Source organism: Pristiophorus japonicus, chromosome 2 (genome assembly GCF_044704955.1).
Source record: "Pristiophorus japonicus isolate sPriJap1 chromosome 2, sPriJap1.hap1, whole genome shotgun sequence".
Lineage (NCBI taxonomy): Eukaryota > Metazoa > Chordata > Chondrichthyes > Pristiophoridae > Pristiophorus > Pristiophorus japonicus.
In genome coordinates this window covers 100699529-100713204 of record NC_091978.1, presented here as the reverse complement: position 1 = coordinate 100713204, position 13676 = coordinate 100699529, and the positions used below count along the sequence as shown (strand labels likewise).

At 45.5% G+C, this 13676-nt stretch overlaps 1 protein-coding gene across 2 annotated transcripts in view; it reads right to left on the bottom strand.

Moving 5' to 3' along the window:
* Window positions 1-13676, bottom strand: part of LOC139239876 (urea transporter 2-like) — a 212349-nt gene that overhangs the window by 135503 nt on the left and 63170 nt on the right. The window lies entirely within an intron of this gene.

The window sequence follows — 13676 nt, the reverse complement described above, 5'->3', positions numbered from 1 at the left end:
TTCGCTTTTAGTAAGAGTCATGAGTTAATTTTTTCTGCAGAATATTTTCCATTTCATTTTAATTTGTAAAATGGCAAAAATGGCAAGGGTATTGCATATTGGCTCACCTACGTTTTCACTTTTTCGATAGCCATAGACATCGATTAAAAAGACACCCAAAATTTATTTAAACGTGGAATACAATTGTTAATGATGTCTTTTCAAAGCATTGTCTCAGTTTCATTGATCTTTAGTGGAGACCAAATGATAATCGAGCCCCTCTTGAGGTGGTAAATAATTGTAAAATTACAGCTGAATTTCTGTTGTTAAAAGAGTTAAACATGATAAGCTTAAACATGTCATAAGTCATAACTTATTTAAATTCTTGAGCTTGGTTATGCTTCTCTCACAGAAATTGCACCTTGAAGTGGCTATACATTTTTCTTCTTTGCGTTTATTTTCATTTACCCTAATGTTCCAATATTTCCCTAGATCAACAACTTTGTTGATATATACTTCATATTGCTGACCCTGTTGTACTTTCCTAAATGTATTTGTGAAGGTTTCATTTCCACTCTTATCCTGTGTGGGTTAATCCCTCCTCTTGTCACTTCGCACTTAAGGGCTCAGCAGTAGCTTATAGTCTGAGAATCAGGAAGTAAAAGAACCAGTGCCCCACGTGATCCCAGGTTTGCATACACACAACAGTGCGCACCTGGGCCCGATGGGGGGAATACGCTGTGCGGAACTATGCAGCGCTTTAAAGGAGGTTCTCGTAGTGAGGTAGTTGCGGATTTACTTGCGATGCTGTCGGCATACTCCTTAGCTTTGCTGCCGACCGCAAGTTCAGGCCCAAAGTATCCATCATTAGAGGTGAGTGCTATGGTGAAGTTGCCCACTGAACATTCAAAGTAAAATGGGTGCTGCCAAACCTGCCTGCTTCTCCTTGTAGTATTTAAAAAAATGTACTTTATTTTCATAGGATTTGAATATGTGGAATTTTCTCATTCTGCCATATTGAAATCCTGTTAAAATAAAGTGGATTGCTTAAAAAGGATTTTGAGTGGAACCCACCACCAAGCCCCCTCCCCTCCACTTTCAGCATTCAAAAGGGACTGTTCTCTCTGTGACATCCTGATTCACTTCTCAATCATCCCAACATCCTCCCACCCCCCCCTCCGCCTCCCCTCAGCACCTTCCCGGAGAAGCAACACCTGCCCTTTTACCTCCTCCCTTCCCACCATCCAGGGCCCCAAACAATACTTCCATGTGAAACAGCGATTTACTTGTACTTCTTTCAATTTAGTATACTATATTCGCGACACACAATGTGGTCTCCTCTACAATGGTGAGACCAAACGCATGCTGGATGATCGCTTTGCAAAACACCTCTATTCAGACCGCAATCCTGACCCCAGACTTCCGGTCGCCTGTCACTTGAATTCTCTGCTCCACTCCCACACTGACCTCTCTGTCCTCGGCCTCCTACACTGTTCCAATGAAGCTCAACGCAAGCTTGAGGAGCAACACCTCATCTTTTGATTAGGCACTTTATGACTTTCTGAACTCAACAATGAGTTGAACAATTTCAGATCATAATCACTGCCCCCATTTTTTTCGACGGCAACTGTTGACAATTCTGCTATTCCCATTTATCCCTCTTCTAGACCCATGCTTTGTTCCTTTACTTTTGCCTTGCACCATTGTCCCTTTTGTCTTTTAATCTTTCCTGCCTTCCACCCTATCACAGACCTCCCCTCCCCCGTTCCCTCCCTCTGTATTTGCTTAAATGTTACATCTCTAACCTTTTTTAGTTCTAACAAGAGGTCATCGATCTGAAACATTAACTTTGTTGCTCTCTTCACAGATTCTGCCTGACCTGCTGAGTGTTTCCAACATTTTCTGTTTGTATTAAAGATTTTGAGCTTTTCAATACAGGCTTTTTTGGTGCCTAAGGAGGACTAAGTAAAGCCTCTGGAGTGGGAACTCTCAGGGAGATTCTCAATGGGAACCGTGAGATGAATAACATGAAACCCTGGATTAGCAGGATGAATACATTTAGAAGAGAATAATAGGTTAATGTATGTATAGAAAATGAAGGATAACCCGTGCAGCCAATGAAATGAAAAGGTAGGCTAATTTCTGATCAATAGTCTACCAAGGAACAGATATTTTGTAACAAAATATCAATTGAACAAAGGATTCTGGGCCATAATTGTTAGTTTGACCAAGATTGAAAAGCATCATGGACTTGTTGAAGCTAAAGCTGCTTTGGGAAAGTACGTATGGTAGACTCACTGAAATTTCCTGCACTGTTCACGGACACTTACTCATTTTGTTAACAGCGAAACATAAGGAAAAAACATAAATTGCTGTTAAAACCACGAGGAATGGATAACAAAAACATCAGCATATTCGGCCCAGCAACAAACAGGAAAAGATATAAATCATGCAGGGCTGTAGTGGTTTTCAGGAGACCACCAGCAGCATTCAAGGAAGATGTTGAAGAATTAACCTCCTCAACTCTTCAAGAACAAGATCACCCTTGATTCGGAGCTGTGCTCCCCAGGATAATGTTGTGTAGCTTCATTATCTGTAAAAACTGTCATGTCTTAATGTAAGTACAAATTGTTTATGTTTAAAACCATTCCTGAGTCTCAGTTGATTCTTGACCTTTCTGGCCGACTAAAAGAGAAAACTGTATGTCTGTGTATGCAGTAACATAGTGTACATGAATGATGGCGAGAAAAAAGCCCAAGTTAAGATAAGTACCACACAAACCATTCAGAGGGATGTTGGATTTATTGAGAAGCAGTAAACTGGTTGAAACTGGGAAAGTGCTGCACAGCATAAATGGAATTGCTTCACAAATAAGAAGTGGTGACTAAATATTTTATGACAGACTTTCAACTTGATTGCAGTGGAAATAAAAATTGGGCAGTTTTACAATGGGCAGCTGATCCGCAATGCCAGTATTATACCCAGTTCAAGTTGAAAATCTACCCCTTTGTCTTCTATTTTGTACTTTTAGTGGGATTCCCAGGTGCCGGTGGGGATGTTGCACTTTTCAAGGAGGCTTTGAAGGTGTCCTTGAAATGTTTCCGCTGCTCAGCTGGGATTCGCTTGCCGTATAGGAGTTCCGAGTAGAGCACTTGCTTTGAGAGTCTCGTGTCGGGCGGATGATGTGGCACGCCCAACGGAGCTGGTCGAGTTTGGTCAGTGCTTCGATGCTGGGGATCGCCCTAAGTGGAGTAAAAGCATCCGGGAGGGCGCTGAGCATAGAAATATAGAAAACAGGTGAAGGAGTAGGCTATTCGGCCCTTCGAGCCTGCACCACCATTCAATAAGATCATAGAAACAAAGAAACATAGAAAATAGGTGCAGGAGTAGGCCATTCAGCCCTTCGAGCCTGCACCGCCATTCAATAAGATCATGGCTGATCATTCCTTCAGTACCCCTTTCCTGCTTTCTCTCCATACCCCTTGATCCCCTTAACCGTAAGGGCCATATCTAACTCCCTCTTGAATATATCCAGTGAACTGGCAACAACAACTCTCTGCGGCAGGGAATTCCACAGGTTAACAACTCTCTGAATAAAGAAGTTTCTCCTCATCTCAGTCCAAAATGGTCTACCCATTATCCTAAGACTATGTTCCCTGGTTCTGGAGTTCCCCAACATCGGGAACATTCTTCCTGCATCTAACCTGTCCAGTCCCGTCAGAATCTTATATATTTCTATGAGATCCCCTCTCATCCTTCTAAACTCCAGTGAATAAAGGCCCAATTGATCCAGTCTCTCCTCATATGACAGCCCAGCCATCCCGGGAATCAGTCTGGTGAAACCCTTCGCTGCACTCCCTCAATAGCAAGAACGTCCTTCCTCAGATTAGGAGACCAAAACTGAACACAATATTCCAGGTGAGGCCTCACAAAGGCCCTGCGCAATTGCAGTAAGACCTCCCTGCTCCTATATTCAAATCCCCTACCTCTGAAGGCCAACACACTATTTGCCTTCTTCACCGCCTGCTGTACCTGCATGCCAACTTTCAATGACTGATGTACCATGACACCCAGGTCTTGTTGCACCTCCCCTTTTCCTAATCTGCCGCCATTCAGATAATATTCTGCCTTCCTGTTTTTGCCACCAAAGTGGATAACCTCACATTTATCCACATTACACTGCATCTGCCATGCATTTGCCCACTCACCTAACAGGTTAGGTGAGTGGGCAAATGCATGGCAGCCTTTTAGCGTCCCTGTCACCCTGCAGCCTTTTAGCGTCCTCCTCACAGCTCACACCACCACCCAGCTAAGTGTCATATGCAACCTTGGAGATATTACACGCAATTCCCTCATCCAAATCATTAATGTATATTGTAAAGAGCTGGGGTCCCAGCACTGAGCCCTGCGTCACCCCAGTAGTCACTGCCTGCCATTCTGAAAAGGACCCATTTATCCCGACTCTCTGCTTCCTGTCTGCCAACCAGTTCTCTATCCACGTCAGTACATTACCTCCAATACCACGTGCTTTAATTTTGCACACCAATCTCTTGTGTGGGACCTTGTCAAAAGCCTTTTGAAAGTCCAAATATACCACATCCACTGGTTCTCCCTTGTCTACCCTACCAGTTACATCCTCAAAAAAATTCTAGAAAATTTGTTAAGCAGGATTTCCCTTTCATAAATTCATGCTAACTTGGACCGATCCCGTCACTGCTTTCGAAATGTGCTGCTTTTTCATCTTTAATAATTGATTCCAACATTTTCCCCACTATTGATGTCAGGCTAACCGATTTATAATTACCCATTTTCCCTCTCCCTCTTTTTTTAAAAAGTGGTGTTACATTAGCTACCCTCCAGTCCATAGGAACCAATCCAGTGTCGTTAGCCTGTTGGAAAATGATCACCAATGCATCCACTATTTCTAGGGCTACCTCCTTAACTACTCTGGGATGCAGTCTATCAGGGATTTATCGGCCTTCAATCCCATCAATTTCCCTCACACAATTTTCCATCTAATAAGAATTTCCTTCAGTTCCTCCTTCCCACCAGACCCTCGGTCCCCGAGTATTTCCGGAAGGTTATTCATGTCCTCCTTCGAGAAAACAGAATCAAAGTATTTGTTTAACTGGTCCGTCATTTCTTTGTTCCCCATTATAAGTTCACCTGATTCTGACTGCAAGGGATCTATGTTTGTTTTCACTAATCTTTTTCGCTTCACATATCTATAGAAGCTTTTGCAGTCAGTTTTAATGTTGCCAGCAAGCTTCCTCTCATACTCTATTTTCCACCTCCAAATTAAACCCTTTGTCCTCCTCTGCTGTATTACAAAATTCTCCCAGTCCTCAGGTTTGCTGCTTTTTCTGGCCAATTTATATGCCTCTTCCTTGGCTATAATACTATCCTTAATTTCCCTTGTTAGCCATGGTTGAGCCACCTTCCCCATTTTATTTTTACTCCAGACAGGGATGTACAATTGTTGAAGTCATCCATGTGATCTTTACATGTTTGCCATTGCCTATTCACTGTCAACCCTTTAAGTATCAGTCGCCAGTCTATTCTAGCCAATTCACGTCTCATACCATCGAAGTTACCTTTTCTTAAGTTCAGGACCCTAGTCTCTGAATTAACTGTGTCGCTCTCCATTTTAATAAAGAATTCTACCATATTATGGTCACTCTTCCCCAAAGGGCCTCACACAACAAGATTGCTAATTAGTCCTTTCTTATTACACATCACCTAGTCCAGGATGGCCAGCCCTCCAGTTGGTTCCTCGACGTATTGGTCTTGGAAACCAACCCTAATACACTCCAGGAAATCCTCCTCCACCGCATTGCTACCAGTTTGCTTATCCCAATCAATACTTAGATTAAAGTCGCCCATGATAACTGCTGTACCTTTATTGCACGCATCGCTAAATTCTTGTTTGATGATGTCCCCAACCTCACTTCTACTGTTTGGTGGTCTGTACACAGCTCCCACTAGCGTTTTCTGCCCTTTGGTATTCCGTAGCTCCACCCATACTGATTCCACATCATCCAAGCTAATGTCCTTCCTTACTATTGCATTAATTTCCTCTTTAACCAGCAACGCCACCCCACCTCCTTTTCCTTTATTGAGTTCCCAACCTTGGTCACCCTGGAGCCATGTCTCCGTGATGCCAATTACATCATATCCGTTAACTGCTATCTGTGCAGTTAATTCGTCCACCTTATTCCGAATACTTCTCGCATTGAGGCAGAGCCTTCAGACTTGTCTTATTAACACCCTTTGCCCCTTTAGAATTTTGCTGTAATGTGGTCCTTTTTGCTTTTTGCCTTGGGTTTCTCTGCCCGCCACTTTTACTTTTCTTTTTTCTATCTTTTGCTTCTGCCCCCATTCTACTTCCCTCTGTCTCCCTGCATAGGTTCCCATCCCCCTGTCATGTTAGTTCAACCCCTCCCCAACAGCACTAGCAAACTTTCCCCCTAGGACATTGGTTCCGGTCCTGCCCAGGTGCACACCATCCAGTTTGTACTGGTCCCACCTCCCCCAGAAGCAGTTCAATGTCCCAGGAACTTGAATCCCTCCCTCCTGCACCACTCCTCAAGCCACGTATTCATCTGAGCTATCCTGTGATTCCTACTCTGACTAGCACATGGCACTGGTAGCAATCCTGAGATTACTATTTTTGAGGTCCTACTTTTTAATTTCGCTCCTAGCTCCCTAAATTCAGCTTGTAGGACCTCATCCCATTTTTTACCTATATGCATCACGGCAACTGTCTGTTCACCCTCCGTCTTCAAAATGTCCTGCATCTGCTCCGAAACATCCTTGATCCTTGCACCAGTGAGGCAACATACCATCCTGAAGTCTCGGTTTCGGCCGCAGAAACATCTATCTATTCCCCTTACAATAGACTCCCCTATCACTTTCGCTCTCCCACTCTTTTTCCTGCCCTCCTGTGCAGAAGAGCCACCCATGGTGCCATGAACTTGGCTGCCGCTGCTCTCCTCTGATGAGTCATCCCCCTCAACAGTACTCACAGCGGTGTATCTGTTTTGCAGGGGGATGACCGCAGAGGACCCCTGCACTACCTTCCTTCCACTGCTCTTCCCGTTGGTCACCCATACCCTATCTGACTGTGTACCCTTTACCTGCGGTGTGGCCAACTCACTAAACATGCTATTCACGTCATTCTCAGCATCGTGGATGGGCCAGAGTAAATCCACCCACAGCTCCAGTGCCGCAAAGCAGTCTGTCAGGTGCTGCAGGCGGAGGCACTTCCTACACATGTAGTCGTCAGGGATACTGGAAGCGTCCCTGACTTCCCACATATTACAGGAGGAGCATTACACGTGTGCGACCTCTCCTGCCATGACTTCACCCTTAGATTAACTTAATTTGGCAACAACAATGCTAAAAGGTTACTGATAAAGAAAAGAAAAAGAAAAAAGAAAAACTACTTACCAATCACCAGCCAATCACTTACCCCCTTGGCTGTGACATCACCTTTCAATTTCTTTCTACTTCTTTTTTGCCTTCTCTCCCTGCTGCAGTTGCACTAGCATACCTCTCCGACCACGAACTCCCATGCCTCCTCGAACTCCTGCTCCCCGACTGTGACTGATGTGCCTTTATAGGCCTCTCCGACCATGAACTCGTGTGCCTCCTCGAACTCCTGCTCCCCATCTGTGACTGACGTGCCTTTATAGGCCTTTCCGACCACGAACTCCCGTGCTTCCTCGAACTCCCGCTCCCCGACTGTGACTGATGTGCCTTTATAGGCCTCTCCGACCACGAACTCTCGTGCCTTCTCGAACTCCCGCACCCCGACAGTCGTTGAGGGAAGGGGTAGGTGGGACTGGTTTGCCGCATGCTCCTTCCACTGCCTGCGTTTGACCTCTTCACGCTCTCGGCGTTGACACTCGAAGTGCTCAACACCCTCCCGGATGCACTTTCTCCACTTCGGGCAGTCTTTGGCCAGGGACTCCCAGGTGTCAGTGGTGATGTCGCACTTTATCAGGGAGACTTTGAGGGTGTCCTTGTAACATTTCCGCTGTCCACCTTTGGCTCGTTTGCTGTGAAGGAGCTCCGCATAAAGCACTTGTTTTGGGAGTCTCGTGTCAGGCATGCGAACTATGTGGCCTGCCCAGCGAAGCTGATCGAGTGTGCTTCAATGCTGGGGATGTTAGCCTGGATGAGGACACTGATGTTCGTGCGCCTATTCTCCCAGGGGATTTGCAGGATCTTGCGGAGACATCGTTGGTGATATATCTCCAGCGACTTGAGGTGTCTTCTGTACATCGTCCATGCCTCTGAGCCATACCGCAGGGCGGGTATTACTGCAGCCCTCCAAACCATGAGCTTGGTGGTAGATATGAGGGCCTGGTCTTTGAACACTCTTTTCCTCAGGCGGCCGAAGGCTGCACTGGCGCACTGGAGACGGTGTTGAATCTCCGCATCAATGTCTGCTTTTGTTGATAAGAGGCTCCCGAGGTATGGGAAATGGTCCATGTTGTCGAGGGCCGTGCCGTGGATCTTGATGATTGGGGGGCAGTGCTGTGCGGCAAGGACAGGCTGTTGGAGGACCTTTGTCTTATGGATGTTTAGCCTAAGGCCTGTGCTTTCATATGCTTCAGTAAATACATCGACTATATCCTGGAGTTCAGCCTCAGAATGTGCGCAGATGCAGGCGTCGTCCGTGTACTGTAGCTCAACAACAGAGGTTGGGGTGATCTTGGGCCTGGCCTGGAGGCGGCATAGGTTAAACAGCTTCCCACTGGTTCTGTAATTTAATTTCACTCCAGCGGGGAGCTTGTTGACTGCGAGGTGGAGCATGGCAAGGAGGAAGATTGAGAAGAGAGTTGGAGTGATGACGCAGCCCTGTACCCTGGAGGCTGCCACAATATATTGATCCTACAGTAATTGACAGTGCCATTATTTAATTAAATATCCAGACTAGACAGATAATTTCTGAAGGACCAGGGATATCGTCTTGAGCCGTAGCACAGTACTATTGACTCCATTTGAGGGCAGCTCCGAACTGACTCTTCAGTCAAGACTTTTTGCTCCTCTTCTGCTGCCTCTTCATTGAATTGAATAGTGAATTACAAAGTACCCAATGGTGTGAAAAAAGGAAGCGCTTATTTGTACTGTGAAAATGGCTGCCATGCTCCACTATTTGTCCATGATTGGTCCCTTTGGAGGATAGGCCACTCCCTGAAGTTTCACTGGAATGTTTACCTGGAACTGCCCTGGCTTTGCAAATTGTAACTCGATCCACTTTGACTTCCTTTGATAGAGGACAGAGCTTCCCAGAAGACAGCAAGGGCCAGGCAAAGTGTCTCCAAGTCCAAGTGCATCCTTCCCCCAGCCAAAGTCCCACACCCCAGTCCAAGTGCATGCCTCCCCCAGCCGAAGTGCCTTACCCCAGTGTGTGCATCCTTCCTCCAGCCAAAGTGCCTTACCCCAGTGCAAGTGCATCCCTCTCCCAGCCAAAGTCCCTCCTTATACCCCCCCCCCCCCACCACAGATGGGGCATTGTGTACGGATTGTTAACAGGTTTATTGGGTATGAAGTGAATAGTGACAGTGTCAGGATACTTCTGGATTTCATCCATTCCAATGATGTCCCTTGTAGGGAGTTGGAAGAACGAGATCCGGATCCGTCTTCCCTGAGTTCCCTCTCTCCTCCCCGATGCTCCCCACCCATGTCTCTGCCCCCCTCCCCCCACAATCTCTGTCCCCCCTGTCTCTCTCTCTCTCCCCCCCCAGTCTCTCTCTTCATCTATCCCTCCAGTCTCCCTCTCCCTCCCCCAGTCTCTCTCCCGCTTCCACCCCCCTCTCGGCCCCCCACCAGCCCTCTCGGCCCCCCATCACATCCTGGCCCCCCACCGCTTCTCTGCCTGCCACCGCTCTTGGACCCCGTGGGCCCACTCGGCCGTCCGCCGCCGCTCTCGAGCCCTTTCGGCCGCGTGGAATGAGAACGGGGCCATACCTCCGGTCCGGCACTTCCGGTTCGGGCAGGAGGCATCAGAGGGCGGAGCTTGACAGACGGATGCGCAGAAAAAGCACAGTACAAATAGTTACTCCCGTGAAAGAATAGATGCAGGTAAAATAAGCATCAATAACTCGTTCTAGCTTGTAGAAGCACAATAGCCTCCTTGCAAGATCCTCGTGGACTGCCTGCACACATTTTATATTATGATATAATATAATGTTTTATGGATCATTATTTTGAATTTCGGGCCTTCAGATTGGGTGGCCCATTTTATGCGGCTTCTTTTTCTTGAATTCAAAAATAACTTGAAGTGATGCAAAGTTGAAGAACCATGACATAGCAATGGATGTAGTCACCCTTCATCCCAAAATATACCTGATGCAATTAGTTATAGCATGCAATTTGCTGTTAGTGGAAATATTTGTTGGCCTAAGTGTTCTAATAAATGAGTCACAATATTACAATATTTTCCTTGAAAGATATGTGGTGCATAATACAAGTGGATTGTGATACTGAGTAAGGCTAAGTTTCCCAACTGAGAAACAAAAGCATACAAAGTGAATGTGCAACTTTTGAGGTGAATGTGGTTGTTGCAGGATGCCATGTTATTTAAATTGATGCGGATAAATGCTGGATATATTTACTTTGGCAAACTCCTGAGTGGCTTTGCATTTCACTGAGAATACTGCTTTGACCTGATCTCCTCCCATGTTGCAGCCTCCTAAATATGGCATTTTTCCTTTGCTGCATCTCCCATAGCATCAACTGATGCTCCCTCTCCATAAAGCAAGTTGACCTCCCTCAGTCCTGCTGTTCATACTTCAGTCAGCCATGTCTTGCTTTCTTGCTTCTTCCAGGTTTTGCAGTTCAATTGTTGGATGAGTTATACGTTGCGCAGAGAAAACTAGGACAGCACTGGACATTTTGAAGCTGCAGAGGTTGGTTGAAGTCAGTGAGAGAGGAGCTGTGAAAGGATTTTTGAGGAGTATATTAATCATACTCAGTATATTGACTATTCTATCATAATATAAAATATAATTGATAGTATAACTAATAATTATAATAATAATAGATCTTAAAAAATAGTAATAATAATAATAAATAATTAAATTCAAATATATATATATTATATATAAATATCAAAAAAATGGAACATCAAGCCATGGAAGTGGAGAGGGCATTAGGTGGGAGGAAAAGGGCCACGCATTTCTCGGAGGAAGCCCAGGAGTTGGTGGGCGAAGTTGAGGCCAATTGGAATTAGTTAACATGGGGTGGGCGAGGGAAACCGTCACCGTTCATGTATCAGCGGTTATGGCGAGAAATCGCTGAGGCGGTGGCCTCCGTCGCGCCCGTGATGCGGGGGCCGAACCAGTGCCGCAAACAGTGGAATTACATCATTGGGTCTGTGAGAGAAAGTACTAACTTTTATCATGCATTGACGAATTACTCTTTAGTGCCACGTTTTATTATGTTGTAAAGCTTGGTGATATTTTTTATTACCTATCATCGATCTCATATTGTGTTAGTCCTCTGTATTTTCATGTGTTCATCATGCAACACTTGCATGCTAATAGAACTTAAATGGTGCACTCGTTGACAAAAAGACTGGGACGGTTAATTGGGGATGTGTACTATAAATATATGTGTGTGTGTGTGTATGTATGTATATCAATCAATAAATCATGTCACAATTAACAACATTTCTTGCTTCCAGCATTACATTACATTCTACATTATATTGCCATAAGATTAAATTACATGACTGCAGTACAGTCCAGGGATTATGCAGACTTACGCTCCGGGAGAACTGGTTCAGCACCAACACAAATGGCAATGCGATATGCTCCCGTCAGGACTGCAGCACGTTCCTCGAGGTCTGTCAGAGGAATAGTCTTCAATGGACCACCGCCCGTTTTGTGTGTTCAGTATTCGTAGGTGTCAAATTAGTTCACACATATTTTTTGTCACCTTTGCAGAAAAAACTAGCCGGCAATAGGGCGAGCTCCATAAAACGGGCGGTGGTCCGTTGAAGGCTATTCCTCTGACAGACCTCAAGGAACGTGCTGCAGCCCTGACGGGAGCGTATCACATTGCCATGTGTGTTGGTGCTGAACCAGTTCTCCCGGAGCGTAAGTCTGCATAATCCCTGGACTGTACTGCGGTCATGTAATTTAATCTTATGGCAATATAATGTAGAATGTAATGTAATGCTGGAAGCAAGAAATGTTGTTAATTGTGACATGATTTATTGATTGATCACACTCTACCACTTGGAAAGCAAATTGTTTGGGACTCAAGTTTTGTTATGTCATGTACTTTCTCTACATTTTGTTTATGATAGTTTCACGTAATGATTCTCGGTAAAAAATGTTTGTTCTCCACATAATCCTGAGCAAAGTGAATTGCTCTAATGTTACCTCTGACCCCTCCTCTCCCCTGTCGCCAACCATTAATGTTATGTTTTTACAGTTGCACAGATGGAGCCGCCTGCCCCTCCCAGAGAGGAGTAATTGCAGGGAAGAACAAATGAAAAGATGGTGGAAGAGACAGAGGTGATGGTGCTGCAGGAGCTGGAGGAGACCACTCCTCAAAGCATTGTAATGGTGGTGGTGCTGGAGGAGGGAGGGGTGGTGGGTCTTGAAGGGTCCTTTCTACCAGCGGCCACCGGTTCCTCATCGGAATCCGGCCTGAGGAAGCAGGATCAAGCGGAATGCAATAGTGCACACCGACCACCATGGTGAATCCACGGCGGCTGATCCGCCAAAGTGGGAATGCTGCGCGATAGGCAAATGGTGGGACTGTCCAGAATGAGCATTGAATTGATTGGCAAGCTCTCCCAGGCCATTGCTGGGTTGTCCGAAAACATCGCGGCTTTAGCAGCCCTTCAATCGGAGGACATGGCGGAGCTGATTGCCATGATGAAGGAGAACACCCAGACTGCCAATGCCAATGCTAAGCGGCAATTGATGGTCGTGGGATATGACACTGCACTCCAAGATGCCATACCAACAATGGTGACAGCACCTGATTGTCGGGAGGAAATAGTTTCTTCCAACTTTGAAGATGGGATCCTCAGCACCTCCATCTTCTCCAGAACCCCCCAAACATAGTGCTACCATTGTCGCCCTCCCCCCTCAGCAGACATGCTTGAGGTGCTGTGCTGGTGCACGACGTACTGGTCCCGACGTGGGCAGAGCCAGGGGTATTGATAGCAGGAGGAGGAGGAGGGGTTTCAGGGCCAATTTCAGAGGGGGATTGGGGAGGAAAGGTGTTGGGAAAGGTGGCCGCAAGGAGAATTGTGGGAGGGTGCAGGGGTATTTTGAATATTGTTTATACATTTGTTCATGTTGTTGTTTGCCGTTCATAATGTTTTTTATTGTACACATTTTCATTCAGAACATTTATGTTATTTTATTACATTGTTAAAGTTTAATACAAATTACAAGTTTTATATAAAATTTTATTCAACTAAACCATTCTTGTATTGCGTCTCACTCACTTCTGGGAAGGGGAAAATATGTCCCATATGATAACTTTTAGGAAACACAACTTTAAATGTGTGATTGCTGGTGTCCCTTGTAAACGCATGCAACATCTTGAGATGACATAAACCCAACTGACTGGGGTTTTCTTCAGTCTTGTGAACATCACGTAACTGGCTTAAGCCACTCACAATGCAACAGCTCTACAACTCTTTTGTTGTGAACAAAATAAAC